The sequence below is a fragment of the Equus asinus genome, chromosome 20 (assembly GCF_041296235.1).
Source record: "Equus asinus isolate D_3611 breed Donkey chromosome 20, EquAss-T2T_v2, whole genome shotgun sequence".
In the NCBI taxonomy this organism is placed as follows: domain Eukaryota; kingdom Metazoa; phylum Chordata; class Mammalia; order Perissodactyla; family Equidae; genus Equus; species Equus asinus.
Window position 1 is genome coordinate 24,533,844 of NC_091809.1, and position 16,000 is coordinate 24,549,843.

Below are 16,000 nucleotides of genomic sequence, written 5' to 3' on the forward strand. Positions count from 1 at the left end.
TTTTATATTACCATTAAATATTTAACATGTTAGCGTATTTGGCATTTTCGTTTTGCTGCTCTACAGACTGGAGTGTGCAACATACACCCCAGTAAACCATGGAGTTCCTCCTACTTAGAAAGACAGTTGCCTTCATCTGCACTGTTCTAGCTCATCCTGAGTGAGTTCTATGGGTAGAGTGACATCTCTTTGAGTCTGCTGTGATCTCCCCGTGGAAACGGCACAAAGAGCTCTGGCTGGTTAGAGGCAACCATCCCAGGAATAATTGAGTGAGCTGGAGAGAGAAGGTATGATTTTTGGTAACATCCTAATTGAGTGTAAGAGCAGAAATGGGAAATTTTCAACATCTTTTCATCACAGGAGTGGCTGGAAGTCTTTAATTTCAATAATCCAGAAAGCCCCGGAGCCCAGGTGACTGATGACAGGTTTCATTTCCGTATGCTTAGATGTCCAGCACATGGTGTGGAAAATTGGGGAAGAGCAATAACAGCTTCAAGGTTTAAAAGAGCAAAGGGAACAAACAGCAAAGTGTGAACTTATGAATTGGAGGGGTTTCAATCAAATGCATACCACAGGATTGTTCCTTTGAGGTGATGGGATTTATCTTTTGATGGCAGTATTCCTAACATTTCTGAAAACTCATGTGAGCACTTAAGTATTTTATATGTGTGTTATATATGTAATTATTAAAAAGTGAATATTATAATTGCTTTCATATTGGAAGAATGTCAAGTTCTCCTGAACCTGGAATTTTACGTGTTCAAACCTTTCCACCACTGTGGGATCCTTCCTAGGAAGATTGCAGGCCAGAGATGGATTCAGTCCTCAACGGGCCTTTCTTGCAACCCCGGCTTATTTGAGAAACACCCCCTAGGGTTGCACCTGCCCTCAGCTTAGACTCATAACTAAGAGTGAAGTGAGAGGGCTCCCAGACTCTGTCTTTGAGTTTAAATCAGGTTCGTGGACAAATCTTTGGAAATTCTGAGGTCAGAAACATGAACAAAGTATCCCAAGCAGAATCTGCTTGGGGACATCCTCGTCCATGTGCATTAGCATCAGTTGTTTTCGGTGCCATCCATAGACCATTGCCAGCTCTTCATTTCCCAGCTCAAGCCTACTCTGTGCCTGCTTACTTGGAAAAATCTTTAGAAATCCACACATGTCTCACTGTACATTTTCTCTGAGGCAACAGGAGGGGGCTGTGAGCTGAGAGGGTGACAGAAGCAGTGGTAGAAACCATGTCATGGGCACATCCTGTCAGCCACAGTGACACAGCCATCTCAAATTTATCAGATCTGCTCATTTATTCACACAACACTGAGAAATGGACTTACATTGAATTTGGAAACAAAAGGCTCTGGAATGTTTGAAATAACATTCCATTAGTGTCCCCCTCCACACAGTCCTTCTCAAAGATGCCTTAGCAGCCTCTCATTGAGCATCCAAGCGTCTCTAAACCCCCATGGTGGACATAAATTACCCAAGGGATTCTTGTACCAGAACTATTCTCTTCACAGGGTGGTGCACACCATAAGAGAAGCTACTGCTGGCAACTGACAGAATCTTTATGTAAATGGAGTCCCTTCCAGGGCCTGAGTGGATGATGCTCCAAGCCAGCTTCCCATTTTGCCTTTGGTCCTGAATGCAGGCCCTCCCAGGCTTTCTAATCAAAAGCCTCCATATTGAAGAGATGGGTATTTAAAGCATAGAGGCAAACATTGCTCCTCTGGAATATCCCATGAACAGTCGGAAGTGCTTTGTTCTTCTCTGATGTGATCCATTCTGAGGAGATCATTTCCATTTTAGACACACTGCCCACTTGGAGAGTCACTTAGGAGCACATGTGTGACTAGGGTGTTCATAAACTTTATGGACAGTGTGCACCACCCCACCCGACGGAGTCCACTGCAGAGATGCTGCTTCTGTCACCACATCAGACAGGCCATCCTTGATCAGAGAATGGACTGAAGCCTCAGAGTGATCAGTCAAACAGCAGTCATGTTAGGAATAGAAACTTTCTTAGCCCAGAATCCAACCCGTGTGTACATTTTTACAGATCCTGGGCCTTTACCCATGATCTAGCTGTTGGTACCACCAATAGCACCAACCCCTTATCCAAGGTTGCCCACTACGTCTTAAAGAATTCTGGGAATATCTTGCCTCTCAAATACCCAACTACAAATCTGGCCGCTCCTTACTCTGCCCATATTAAACCTCAATCTGCAGAGGCTGATTTTTATTGCTCAGGGTGATAAATTAACTTGAATTTCTGACACACATATCAACACCTCAGACCTGATGGTATTAACCTTGGCCTTATTGTCCCACATAATGTGAAACCACTTACAGACCTCTAACTTAAGAGTTTAGGCAAAATTCAAGTGACATCCCTCCTCTGCCATGGTTAACCCAGTGATGGACCAGTGAAGCTGATGTGCAAAAGCAAGTCACTGGTAATAATCATCAATGGGCATACCTTCCAGGATGAGGAAGGGGTCCCTACAGCTGACAAGAGATAGACTTGGTAGGCCCGTCACCCTCATCCCCTGGGCTCCTTGCTGTGTGCACACCCTGGTAGAACTTGAAATGACAAATTACTCATGCCGTCATACGTTACCCTGCTGAAGCCAAAATGCAAGGACTTGACAAGATGCTCTAAATTTATTTATACTATCAGCTCAATTCTGAAAAGAGGAAACACTGGGCTCTCGAATAAGTTGTTCAGTGGACATTTTACCTCTTTTACCACCGCAGGCTATCCCCCTCCTAGGATGGTCTAATGGCTCCTCAGGCCAATTTGCTTTCTTCTCAATGGGCCTTCCTGCTGTTGCAGGCATTGATTAGACTCAATCCCAGTCTTCGGGGATCATTGCTTTGTTGTCATTGTCAGGCTCAGTGGCACCTGATAGGTAGAGACCTTTCCCTGCTAGACATTCCTGCCAGAACGGTCGCACCTACAGGTCTCTGGTTTATTGTAACAGTGCACCCTGGCCACCACTCTCGTATCCCACTGCCAAGTCTTCCCCTCACATCGCCTGTGGTTTGTGTGCCCTGCGTGTCAATACTTCATTTGGGGCACCTCCTTCAAAACCCCTCTGGCTCATTACATACAGATGTGCTGTTTTCCTACCATTTGCACTCATGTGCTCATTGTCATGGGAGTCACTGCTACTGACCCGGTAAGACATGAAGTCATTCAACAAACATCATATCAGCCAATCAAGAAATGTCTCAAACACTCAAAATTCTTGTAGCAGACAGCTCGTGTTTGAGATGTTTTCCCTGAAGGAAAAGCCCCTGGCAGCCATGGTAGCTGCTGACCAGTTGGCTTTAAAGTATTTACTACCCATCTGGGGAGAGCTCTCTTCCTCTAACATGCCTGCCTGTGATATATGGGTAGGAAGCAATAACACAACAAATGAGACAACAGATTAAAATAATAATATCACTTAAGTATTTGAACACAGTTCTGGAACCATAGTTACACTTTTCTGGATCCCTCCACACCTTTGGATGATGATTCGAATTTTTTTGAGCCTTTGTCATCTTAAATACACTATGTTGTCTGCGCTTTGCACATGGATGTTTAATTAATATTCAAACCAAACGTATTTGTATAAGTAGTGGTATCATTCAGTCAACCAACCTCAGGAGTGAACACTAATAAGACACTGACCTCAGGTTTGATATTTGACTGTCAATCAGCTGTAGACACCTGCTCACCCTGTCAGGCCCAGAATGTTAAACAAGTTGTGAAGGTTGACACGTGAGCCTTTGCTTTTTATGTCTGAAGATAGGAAGCTCAGACCTTTAAAATATGAAGCCTCTAAACCTACACACCTTAAAATGCCAGCCTATTGTCCTTTGCACAAGCCACATAAAGAAGCTTTCTCTCGCCCTACTCTCTTTAGAAAGCATTTTGGAGTAATAAACTTTTGTACTAACTTAATGCATGTGGCAACATAGTCCTGATGTCTGGTCTCACGAATGTAGAGTATTAATCCTGTCCCCAAAACAGCGATGATAAAACAGAAGGCAACTCATCGAAAATGTCTTTCTCATAATGCACAGGAGCCCAGTGTGGGGAATTCTTAGAAGATGAGAATAAGAAATCCAAGAGCAGGGGATGGCCCCGTGGCTGAGTGGTTAAGTTCTTGTGTTTTGTTGGTTCGGATCCTGGACGCGCACATGGCACTGCTCATCAAGCCACGCTGAGGTGGCATCCCACAAGCCACAACTAGAAGGACCCACAGCTAAGAATATACAACTACGTACTGGGGAGCTTTGGGGAGAAAAAGGAATAAAATAAAAATCTTCAAAAAAAAAAAAAAAAGAAATCCAAGAGCAGATTTACTATGAAGGAGTGATGTCAGCAACATGGCAGAGTGAGCTCACCCGGGACTGTCCCCTCCAAATTACAACAAAAAGGAGCAACTGCTTTCCAACCAAAATATCCTAATAACACAGAGATTGTCAGAGACCCAGAGCAGCCAAATGACGGAGGTTGGAGAGGCAGGAGCCCCCCTTGGAGGAGCTGGAATGGGGTAAGAGAGAACTTCGCTCCCTCCCTTAGAGACTGGGATTGCTTCCGTGGGTGAGGGAAGGAGCGGGGGAGGGGCTGCATTCCAGGAGATCGTCCAGGATTCCCACAGACCCCGCCAAGGGAAAGCCTCTAACCGGGGAAAGCTTTTGACCCCATCAATCCAGGGCCCTGGGAAAGCAGAGAGTGAGAGCTGATCAGAATCCAGGTCTGTGGGCAAGTGAAGGTGCCCCTCCTCCCCCAACCCATGCTGGCTGCAGCCATTGCGGCTGAAGTCGGAGGGCTCAGTACGCACTGCTCTCAACCCCCATGCAGTGGCGACAGGCTGTAACTGCAACCGAACAATAGCATAATGCGCAAAAACCGCTCCTCTATCATCCAGCAATTTATAAAAGCTCCAGACCAAAAGGAAAACAATAAAAACACAGAATCATATCCCGAGGACTTGGAAATAGGTAAACTAAGTGAAAATGAATTCAGAATAGTTATTGTCAAAATACTCAATGAGGTAAAGGGAAATATAGAGAAACAAGTCAACGAGTTCTGGAGTTACTTCACAAAAGAGAGTGAAACTATAAAGAAGAATCAATCAGAAATACTAGAGTTGAAAAACACAATGGACCAGATAAAACAGAATACGGATTCCCTGAATGCCTGTGTAGACACCATACAGGAGAAAATTATCATAGTCAAAGATAGACAGGTTGAATGGCCCCAGACAGAGAAAGAAAGAGAATTAAGAATTTAAAAAACTGAAGAAAATCTCTGAGAAATAGCTGACTCAATGAGAAAATGCAACTTAAGAATCATCAGAATTCCTGAGGGCATGGAAAAGGAAAATGGAGCAGAAAGTGTGCTCAACAACATAATAGCAAGCGTACTTCCCAAATCTAGGGATTGAGGGAGAAATATGTGTGGAGGAAGCTTTCAGATCTCCTAGACTTGTCAATGTAAAAAGACCTATTGCAAGGCTTATAGTAGTAAAAATTGCAAAAATGAACAACAAAATAATAATACTCAGGGCAGCAAGGCAGAAGAAAATAACCTACAAATGAACCCCCATCAGACTTTCAGCAGATTTCTCTACAGAAACCTTACAAGCTAGGAGAGACTGGTATGACATATTCAAAACCTTAAAGGATAAAAATCTTTAGCCAAGAATACGCTATCCAGCAAAAATATCCCTCAAATATGAGGGAGAAATTAAATCTTTTCCAGACAAACAAAAGCTAAGGGAATTCTTAGCGACAAGACCTCCACTACAAGAAGGCCCTCATACCTGAAAAAAGTAAAAAAGGGAGAAAGGGGTCGCAAGACACAGAGTAGGGAGACAAATAGAATCAGAATAGGATAGCAAATATTCAACTATACCATTATGATAAAGGGAAGGAAATCACCAAATCAAAGACAATCCTATCACTCTTACCACAGACACACAACACAAGTTGGCTTAAGAGATGGAAATAATAATTTAGGAGGGGAGGAGGAAAGGGACTGAATGAGTCTAGGCTAAGGAAGTAAGAGACCACCAGAAAATGGAATATGTTATGCACGAGATTCTGAATACAAACTTCAGGGTAGCCACTAAACTAAAAAACAGAACAGAGACAGAAGACATAAATAAGGAAAAATCTAAGAAACCCAGCATAAGAAATTGCAGAAGTCAAGGGGTAGGCTAAAACACACAGGATGAGAAACAAAGGAAACGCAGGAAAACCGGAAAACGATTGACAGAATGACAGTATCAAGCCCTCACGCATCAATAATCACCCTCAATGTAAACGGATTGAACTCTCCAATAAAAAGACACAGAGTGGCAAAATGGCTTAAAGAACAAGGTACAACAATTTGTTGCCTCCAGGAAACACACCTCAGCTCCAAGTACAAACACAGGCTCAGAGTGAAGGGGTGGAAGTCAATATTCCAAGCTAATAGCAAACAAAAGAAAGTAGGTGTCGCAATACTTGTATCAGACAAAACAGATTTCAAGATAAGGCAGGTAAAGAGAGACATAGAGGGCCAATATATAATGATGAAAGGGACACTTCATCAAGAAGAAATAACGCTTATAAATATCTATGCACCCAACACAGGAGCACCAAGATTCATAAAGCAACTATTAACAGACCTGAAGGAAGATGTTAAAAACAACACAATAATAGTAGGGGACCTCAACACCCCACTCACATCAATGGACAGATCATCCAGACAGAAAATCAACAAGGAAATAGTGGAGCTGAATGAAAAACTAAAACAATTGGACTTAATAGACATATATAGATCACTCCACCCTGAAGGAGATGAATACACATTCTTCTCAAGTGCACATGGAACATTCTCTAGGAAAGACCATATGTTGGGAAACAAGGCAAGCCTCTACAAATTTAAAAAAATTGAAATAATAACAAGCATCTTCTCCGATCATAACTCTGTAAGGCTAGAAATTAATTACAAGAAAAAAGCTGAGAAAGGCACAAAGATGTGGAGACTAAACAACACACTACTGAACAAGCAATGGATCATTGAAGAAATTAAAGAAGAAATAAAAAAATACCTGGAAACAAATGAAAATGATAACATGCCATACCAACTCATATGGGATACAGCAAAAGGTGAATTAAGAGGAAAATTCATCGCAATACAGACACATCTTAACAAACAAGAAAAATCCCAAATCAGCAATCTTAATCTACACCTAACTGAATTAGAGAAAGAAGGAGAAACAAAGCCCAAAGTCAGCAGAAGGAGAGAAATAATAAAAATCAGAGCAGAGATAAATGCTATTAAACAAAAAAGGCAGTAGAAAGGATCAATGAACCCAAGAGCTGGTTCTTTGAGAAGGTAAATAAAATTGAGAAACCCCTAGGCAGACTTAGAAAGAAAAAAAGAGAGAAAGCTCAAATAAAGAAAATCAGAAATGCAAGAGGAGAAATAACAACAGACCCCGCAGAAATACAACGGATTATAAGGGAATACTACAAAAAACTATATGCCAACAGAATGGATAACCTAGAGGAAATGGATAAATTCTTGGACTCCTACAATCTCCCAAAGCTTAGTCAAGAAGAAGCAGACAATTTGAACAGACCAATCACAAGGAAAGAGATTGAAGCAGCAATCAAAATCGTCCCAAAGAATAAAAGCCCAGGCCCAGATAGCTTTCCTGGGGAATTCTACCAAACTTTCAGAGAGGATTTAATACCTATCCTTTTCAAGCTATTCCAAAAAATTAGGGAGGATGGAAAACTTCCTAACACATTCTATGAGGCCAACATCACGCTGATACACCAAAGCCTGACAAGTACAACACAAAAAAGGAGAACTACAGGCCAATATCGCTGATGAAAATAGATGCAAAAATTCTCAACAAAATTTTGGCAACCCAAATTCAGCACTACATCAAAAGGATCCTACATCATGATCAAGTGGGATTCATATGCAGGGATGGTTCAACATCTGCAAATCAATCAATGTGATACACCACATTAACAAAATGAGGAATAAAAACCACATGATCATCTCAATAGATGCAGAGAAAGCATTTGACAAGATCCAACATCCATTTATGATAAAAACTCTGAACAAAATGGGGATAGAAGGGAACTACCGCAACATAATAAAGGCCATATATGACAAACCCACAGCCAACGTCATACTCAATGGGCAAAAACTGAGCGCCATCCCCTTGAAAACAGGAACGAGACCCAGATGCCCTCTATCACCACTCTTATTTAACATAGTACTGGAGGTCCTGGCCAGAGCAATTAGGCAAGAAAAAGGAATAAAAGGAATCCAAATAGGGAGGGAAGAAGTGAAACTCTTGCTGTTTGCAGATGACATGATCTTATATATAGAAAACCCCAAAGAATCCATTGGAAAACTGTTAGAAGTAATCAACAACTACAGCAAAGTTGCAGGGTATAAAATCAATTTACATAAATCAGTAGCATTTCTTTGCTCTAATAACAAACTAACAGAAAAAGAACTCAAGAACACAACACTATTCACAATCGCAACAAAAAGAATGAAATACCTTGAGGTGAACTTAACTAAGAAGTGAAAGACCTATACAACAAAAAGTTACAAGGCCTTTCTGAAAGAAATGGATGACGACAGAAAGAGATGGAAAGACATTCCATGTATATGTATTGGAAGAATAAACCTAGTTAAAATGCCAATTCTCCCTAAAGCAATCCACAGATTCAATGCCAATCCCAATCAGAATCCCAATGACATTCTTTACAGAAATAGAACAAAGAATCCTAAAATTCATATGGGGCAACAAAAGTCCCCGAATTGCTAAAGCAATCGTGAGAAAAAAGAACAAAGCTGGAGACATCACAATCCCTGACCTCAAAACATACTACAAAGCTACAGTAATCAAAACAGCATTGTACTGGTATAAAAACAGGTGCAGAGATCGATGAAACAGAATTGAAAGCCCGGAAATAAAACCACACACCTATGGACAACTAATCTTCGACAAAGGAGCTGAGGGCATACAATGGAGAAAAGAAAGTCTTTTCAACAAATGGTGCTGGGAAAACTGGAAAGCCACAAGTAAAAGAATGAAAATTGACCATTCTTTTTCACCATTCACCAAAATAAACTCAAAATGTATCAAAGACCTAAAGCTGAGACCTGAAACCATAAGGCTTCTAGAAGAAAATGTTGGCAGTACACTGTTTGACATCAGTATAAAAAGGATCTTTTAGGACACCATGTCTTCTCAGACAAGGGAAACAATAGAAAGAATAAACAAATGGGACTTCATCAGAGTAAAGAGCTTCTTCAAGGCAAAGGCAAACAGAATTGCAACAAAAAACAACCCAATAACTGGGAAAAAATATTTGCAAGTCATTCATCCGACAAAGCCTTAATATCCATAATCTATAAAGAACTCACACAACTCAACAACAAAAAATCAAACAACCCGATCAAAAAATGGGCAGAAGACATGAGCAGACATTTCTCCAAAGAAGATATACGGATGGCCAATAGGCACATGAAAAGATGCTCATCATCGCTGATCATCGGGGAAATGCAAATCAAAACTACACTAAGATATCACCTTACACCCATTAGAATGACAAAAATAACTAAAACAAATAGTAACAAATGTTGGACAGGTGATAGAGAAAAAGTAACCCTGATACAATGCAAACTGGCACAGTCACTATGGAAAACAGTATGGAGATTCCTCAAAAAATTAAAAATAGAATTACCATATGATCCAGCTATCCCACTACTGGTTATCTATCCAAAGAGCTTGAAGTCAGCAATTCCAAAAGTCCCATGCACCCCAATGTTCACGGCAGCATTATTTACAATATCCAAGACGTGGAAGCAACCTAAGTGCCCATCGACTGATGATTGGATAAAGAAGATGTGATGTATATATATGCAATGGAATACTACTCAGCCATAAAAAAGAACAAAATCGTCCCATTTGCAACAACATGGATGGACCTTGAGGGAATTATGTTAAGTGAAATAAGCCAGATAGAGAAGGACAATCTCTGTATGATTCCACTCATATGAGGAATTTAAAAATGTAGACAAGACAACAGATTAGTGGCTACCAGGGGAAAGGTGGGGTGGGGGGTGGGCACAAAGGGTGAAGTGGTGCACCTACAACATGAGTGAAAAACAATAATGTACAACTGAAATTTCACAAGATTGTAACCTATCATTAACTCAATAAAAGTTAAATTAAAAAAAAAGAAATCCACATGGAGAGACATCGTATGATAATGTTTTTAGATGCACTAGTCAGAATAGAAAAACTTTGAAACCACCCACATGGCGTTAGCAGTAGAATCAGTAAGTGAAAGTGGTGTATCTCCCAAGGGAAAAGACAGCAACAGAAGTAAGTGGATGATTTGTGTTCTGATATAAAGAGTCAGAGTGATCATTCTCATCTTCACAAGAAAAAAACTGAAGAACCTAAAAGCAGCACCTCTTCCTAGATCCATCAGTGACTTGAGATGACATGGCAACCAGTGCCCCCAAAATGAGAGACAGGTGAATATAGAGAATTACGATCTACTGGGAGTAGAGATGACTGGAGCCAGCCACCTCTAGGAACACTTAAACTGTTAGAGATGAATTTGCCAACGTGTGGACTAGTCTGAGAGTTAAAAACTTTCAGGATTCCAGTCTTAGGAACCTCCCCAAATTCATGATTTTTTCCTACAGGAGGCCAAGGAGGTTCTCACTGTGGAGAGTGGAAACAAAGGTCTCGTTCTCCATGCCGGAAGTGGGGGGAAACTTTTTTTTTTTTTTGGAGGAAGATTAGCCCTCAGCTAACTACTGCCAGTCCTCCTCTTTTTGCTGAGGAAGCCTGGCTCTGAGCTAACATCCGTGCCCATCTTCCTCTAGTTTATACGTGGGACGCCTACCACAGCATGGCTGCCAAGCAGTGCCATGTCCGCACCCGGGATCCGAACCAGCGAACCCCAGGCCGCCGAGAAGCGGAACGTGCAAACTTAACCGCTGCGCCACCGGGCCGGCCCCTAGGGGGAAACATTTTGATATACACACAGAGCATCCTCTCTATAACTTCGGCCATCCCTCAAAGAAAACTAATTTGTGAAAACCATCTCTGATTGGGGAAAGAGCAGTCCAACAGCTTCCAGACTCTCTAGTTTTCCTCTCTGACAAAAGGGCAGGAATATGGGGGCTGGCCCAGTGGTACAGTGGTTAAGTGAGCACGTCCCGCTTCTGGCAGCCCAGGGTTCACCGGCTTGGGTCCTGGGTGTGGACATGGCACTGCTTGGCACACCATGCTGTGGTAGGTGTCCCACATATAAAGTAGAGGAAGATGAGCATGGCTGTTAGCTCAGGGCCAGCCTTCCTCAGCAAAAAGAGGAGGATTGGCAGCAGTTAGTTCAGGGTTAATCTTCCTCAAAAAACAAAAAACAAAAAACAAAAAGGGGCAGCAATACCTGCTAAGAACCTGTTCTGAAGTTTACAGTCCAGGAATTCTGTCCCACCAAAACGTTACATGCTGCATCATAACAGGAGATTTCCCCACCCTAATACCTTCCCACTATTATCAACAGGGATCCAGTTCAGAAACAGTAGATAAAAATGGGGTTGTAAGTCACAAACTCTATGTAAGATCGAGTTTCTAGGTATCCTCAAACACACAAGGGAAGAAAAATATAAGGACACTAGAAGATATTGAAGCCCTGACACCTACAGCTAAAGTGAACATTGACAGTCAAATGTGTGTTCAAGAAATCATACAATCTCATACTAAAAGACACTCTACCTCTTATCTTATTGTGAAAGATCACAAATATGTGGAAATTGAAAAAACACTCTTGGACAATCGCTAGGTCAAAGAGGAAATTAAGGAATTTTTTAAAAATCTTAAGACAAAAATGAAAACAACATAGAAAAACTTGTGAGATGTAGCATAAGTAGTAATAAAAGGGAAGTTTATACCCATCAACAACTATATTAAGAAAGAAATATATCAAAATAACCAAAAATTACACCTCAAGGAACTAGAATAAGAACAACAAACTAAACCTTAAATTAGCAGAGTTAGGAAGTAATAAACATTAGAGCAGAAATGAATAGAATACAGGAAAACAGAAAAATTTCAAAACTGTCAGATCTTTGAAGTGATAAACACAATGGACACACTCTTCACTGACTATGAAAAGAAGAGAGAAGACTCAAGTACACAAAATCAGAAGTGAAAGATGGTGGGGCTGGCCCCGTTGCAGAGTGGTTAAGTTTGCGCGTTCCGCTGCAGGCGGCCCAGTTTTTCGTTGGTTCGAATCCTGGGCGCGGACCTGGCACTGCTCATCAAACCATGCTGAGGCAGCATCCCACATGCCACAACTAGAAGGACCCACAACGAAGACTATACAACTATGTACCAGGGGGCTTTGGGGAGAAAAAGGAAAAAAATAAAATCTTTAAAGAAAAAAAAAGTGAAAGATGGCATATTAAAATAGATGCCTCAAGATAAAAAGAATCAAAATGACAATTATGAACATTTATATGTGAACAAATTGGATAATCTAAAAGAAATGGATAAATTCCTAGCAACATACAGTCTACCAAGGAAGAATCACAAAATAGGAGCCTAAACAGACCAATAACAAATCCAAGGAATTAATACCGATCCTTTTTAAACTCTTCCAAAAACTAGAAGGAATGCCTCCAAATTCCTTTTTTGAGGCCAGCATCTCCCTGATACCAAAGTCAGACAGGGACATCCCATGAAAAGAAAACTACAAGCTAATATCTCCGTTTCAACTTAACTTGACCATAGCGCCCAAATATTTAGTTAAACATTCTACTGGATAGTTCTGTGTGGAGTATTTCTCATGAGATCACATTTCAAGGGGTGGAGTTTAAGTAAATGAGATTACCTCCAAAATGTGAGTGCGCCTCATCCAATGAATTGTAGTTCTTTGTAAATAAATATTGACCTTCGCAGAACAAGAAGGATTATGCCACTAGAGTGTCTTTTGACATGAACCACAGTTCCTCCTTAGAGTTTCCAGCTGGCCCATCTAGATTGCAGATTTTCAATGTACCCAATCTCCATAGTCACATGAGCCACTTCTTTAAAGAAAAAGAGTGATGGCAGCATTATGGCAGTGTGAGATGCTCCCTTTGTCTCTCCCTTTCAACCTGTAGCTAGTCAGACATTCATAACTCAACAAAGGTCCCTCTGCGTTACACCCAGGGATGCCAGAGAGATGCAGACATCTGCACATTTGAAGGTGGGTCAGTTAGAACACAGAGGAAGCAGAACTGGGGTAACAGTGGAGACGATGCCCACAACCCCAGTCCCCTGGGCACAGCAGCTGAGCCCACAGGCCCAGCAAACCTGGTAGCAGTAGCAGAAGCATGGCCCGTGATCCTGGCCCACCCAGGGCTGTGGTAGGTCCACACCCTCCCCCACCACCCCCCAAGAACATTGTAGCAGCAGTGCAGGTGGTGCATGTGATTTCAGCCCCTTGGCTGCTGCAGCACCCATGGCCACAGAGAATTGAGTAGTGGTGGCCTTGGGCCTGTGACCTCAGCCCCCCACCTGCAGCCATGGTGCCTGCAAACCTGACAGCCCTGGATGTGGCGGAGGTGCCTTTGACCCTGGCCCCCCACTCACCCTCCCTCTCCCCACCAGCAACAGTAGTGCCTGTGACCCAGGCATTCCTGGACACAGTGGAGGCATCTGCAATTCCAGTGACCCTGGGGGTGACCCCTGTGACCACAGTGACACAGGCAGCAACAAGGCACAAGCAAACTTGGAGGCAAAAGCAGCTACAACAAGGGCACTGGCAACACGTCTGTCAGAGGCAGTGGAAGGTTGAAAGTGCTGGCTTGCACATACAGGCAGAGGCAGCTCAGGTAATGGGACCCAAAACTTGTACTATAGTGACACCTACTGGAAAAGAATGAAAGGCCTCTAAATACCCTTTTGTTGAACTGTGAGAATCGAAATAAATAAGGCTTTACCTAAAGAAGAAAGGTGTTCATTTCAAATGTGCTGGCAGAGGAGCAACTCATGAAGAAGTGTACTCTGGTGCTCTGCCTGCCAGGCTGCCCACCTCTGCACCTTTGAGCTTTGAAAGGCCAAGGTACCAGTTGAGTCTCACAACCTTACAGGGGTCCCTTCACTAGGTTGCTTGCTTTCACCACACCCTTTAGATTGGTCCACATTATGAGTCTACTGGGAGTTACTGAACTCAGTTTCTGAATCCTCCCCAGTTTCAGATGCTACCCCTACCACAGCATCCCCCCTACACCCTCCAGACCACAGCCGAAGGGTCATCTCCCTACACCACCCAAAAGGACCCAACGCCACAGTTACCACTCAAGGCTCCACAGTCCTCCCATTTGAGCTCTCCAGTAGTCTTAGTATTTTTATGCAATGGGCAGAAATTGGAGCTCATTGTTGAGGCTGCCGTAACTGCTGGGTATATCACCAGGCTCAGCAAAGACTTTTCCTGACTTAGTGGCCCACTCAGCTGATTTATTGACCCTACTCTGTTTGCCCAACAGAAGGCACCCCATGCACCCCTGTGCCTTGCCCAGCTGCTCTCTATGGTTCTCAACTGCTGCCAAGCAGGTCACTTTGCAGTACAGTACGTGGCACCTGACAGGCCCTATGTGCCATTTACAATCCCCCATATCTGCCCAGGACCAACACCACCTGGATGAATATGACCTACACCCCCTCCCAAGGAGTACTATCCCCACAGTCTTGGACCTCAAGACCCAGCCATGTTGAGGGAACCCCAACTTACTTCATCTTCCCAATAAAGCAGTTGGTGTCCACTGTGGGTCCAGTGCCCTGTGGCCATCACACATACATGGTTCTCTATATGTGCACTTTCCCTTCCCTCAACTTCCAATGTGTTTGCCTCCTAGCTGGCCCCCAGGAGTCCTGTCTGTTCACACCATTTTCCTTTAGTCTCCCTGGGACTGCCCTGACAGATCACTGAGTAGGACCACTAATCTCTCTCTCTCTCTGCCCCCTCACATCAAAAGCATGCAGGGTTCATCCCCATTGTGTTGGGAGTAGGTCTGCTACTCTCTCTCACCCAGACTGGGCTAGGTGCAGCCGCACTGGGCTCACAACAGCACATTATGAAGGCAAACACCAGCCTGTCACCACCTGGCTGATCACATTGGGCCATTACACCAAAGCCGGGCCTTAATGCAAAACACAGGATTCTTTAGTGCAGATGGTTTCCATACCGTTTGGCTTTAGATTACTTATTGGCCAAGGAAGCAGGGGTATGTGCTGTAAAGGGCACCACCTGCTGCATGTGTGTTAATAATTCTGGACAAATTCAGATAAACTTACAAAAGATGACCCAACAAGTACAAAGATTCCATAATCTCCCCCAAGGTTTTAATCAAATGTCTACCTTAACTTTATCAAAGGGTTTTGATTTATTTATTGGCCAGACCCTAACAAGTAGGGGGAGGGTTGCTAACAGGATTTGAAACTATCATTCATCTTCTGATATTGTTCCATTTTTGCTTTGTTCAAATATTTCATGCACTGGGTGACCAAAACCCAGCCAGTGGCTTTTACTGTCTCCACCATCCAGACAGTGCCCTTGATTCTCCCTAAAGACTAATGCCTAGGCAACATGGGGTCAATTTTGATGAGAAAAACAACTATTTTGAGTTACTGCCTAGGAGTTTTACAGTATGATACTCTGCTCACACCGAAAGTCTGGATATTTAGACAAGGACCTGGGCTTGGGATTCCCGCCATGAGTCCTCAGTTTGCTTTCCTGGGGCACCTTTTAAAATAAGCACTTACAGTTGAGCCTGTGAAAAGTTAGTGACCTCCGCCCCAACCCCCTAATAAGTACCGGGTGCTTGCTCCCTGCTCTCTGTCTCCTGCTCGCTCATGACCTGGAACAGAAGACGGCCCTTCCCCCGGCTCACTGCACCCCCACCTTTCTGTGATCT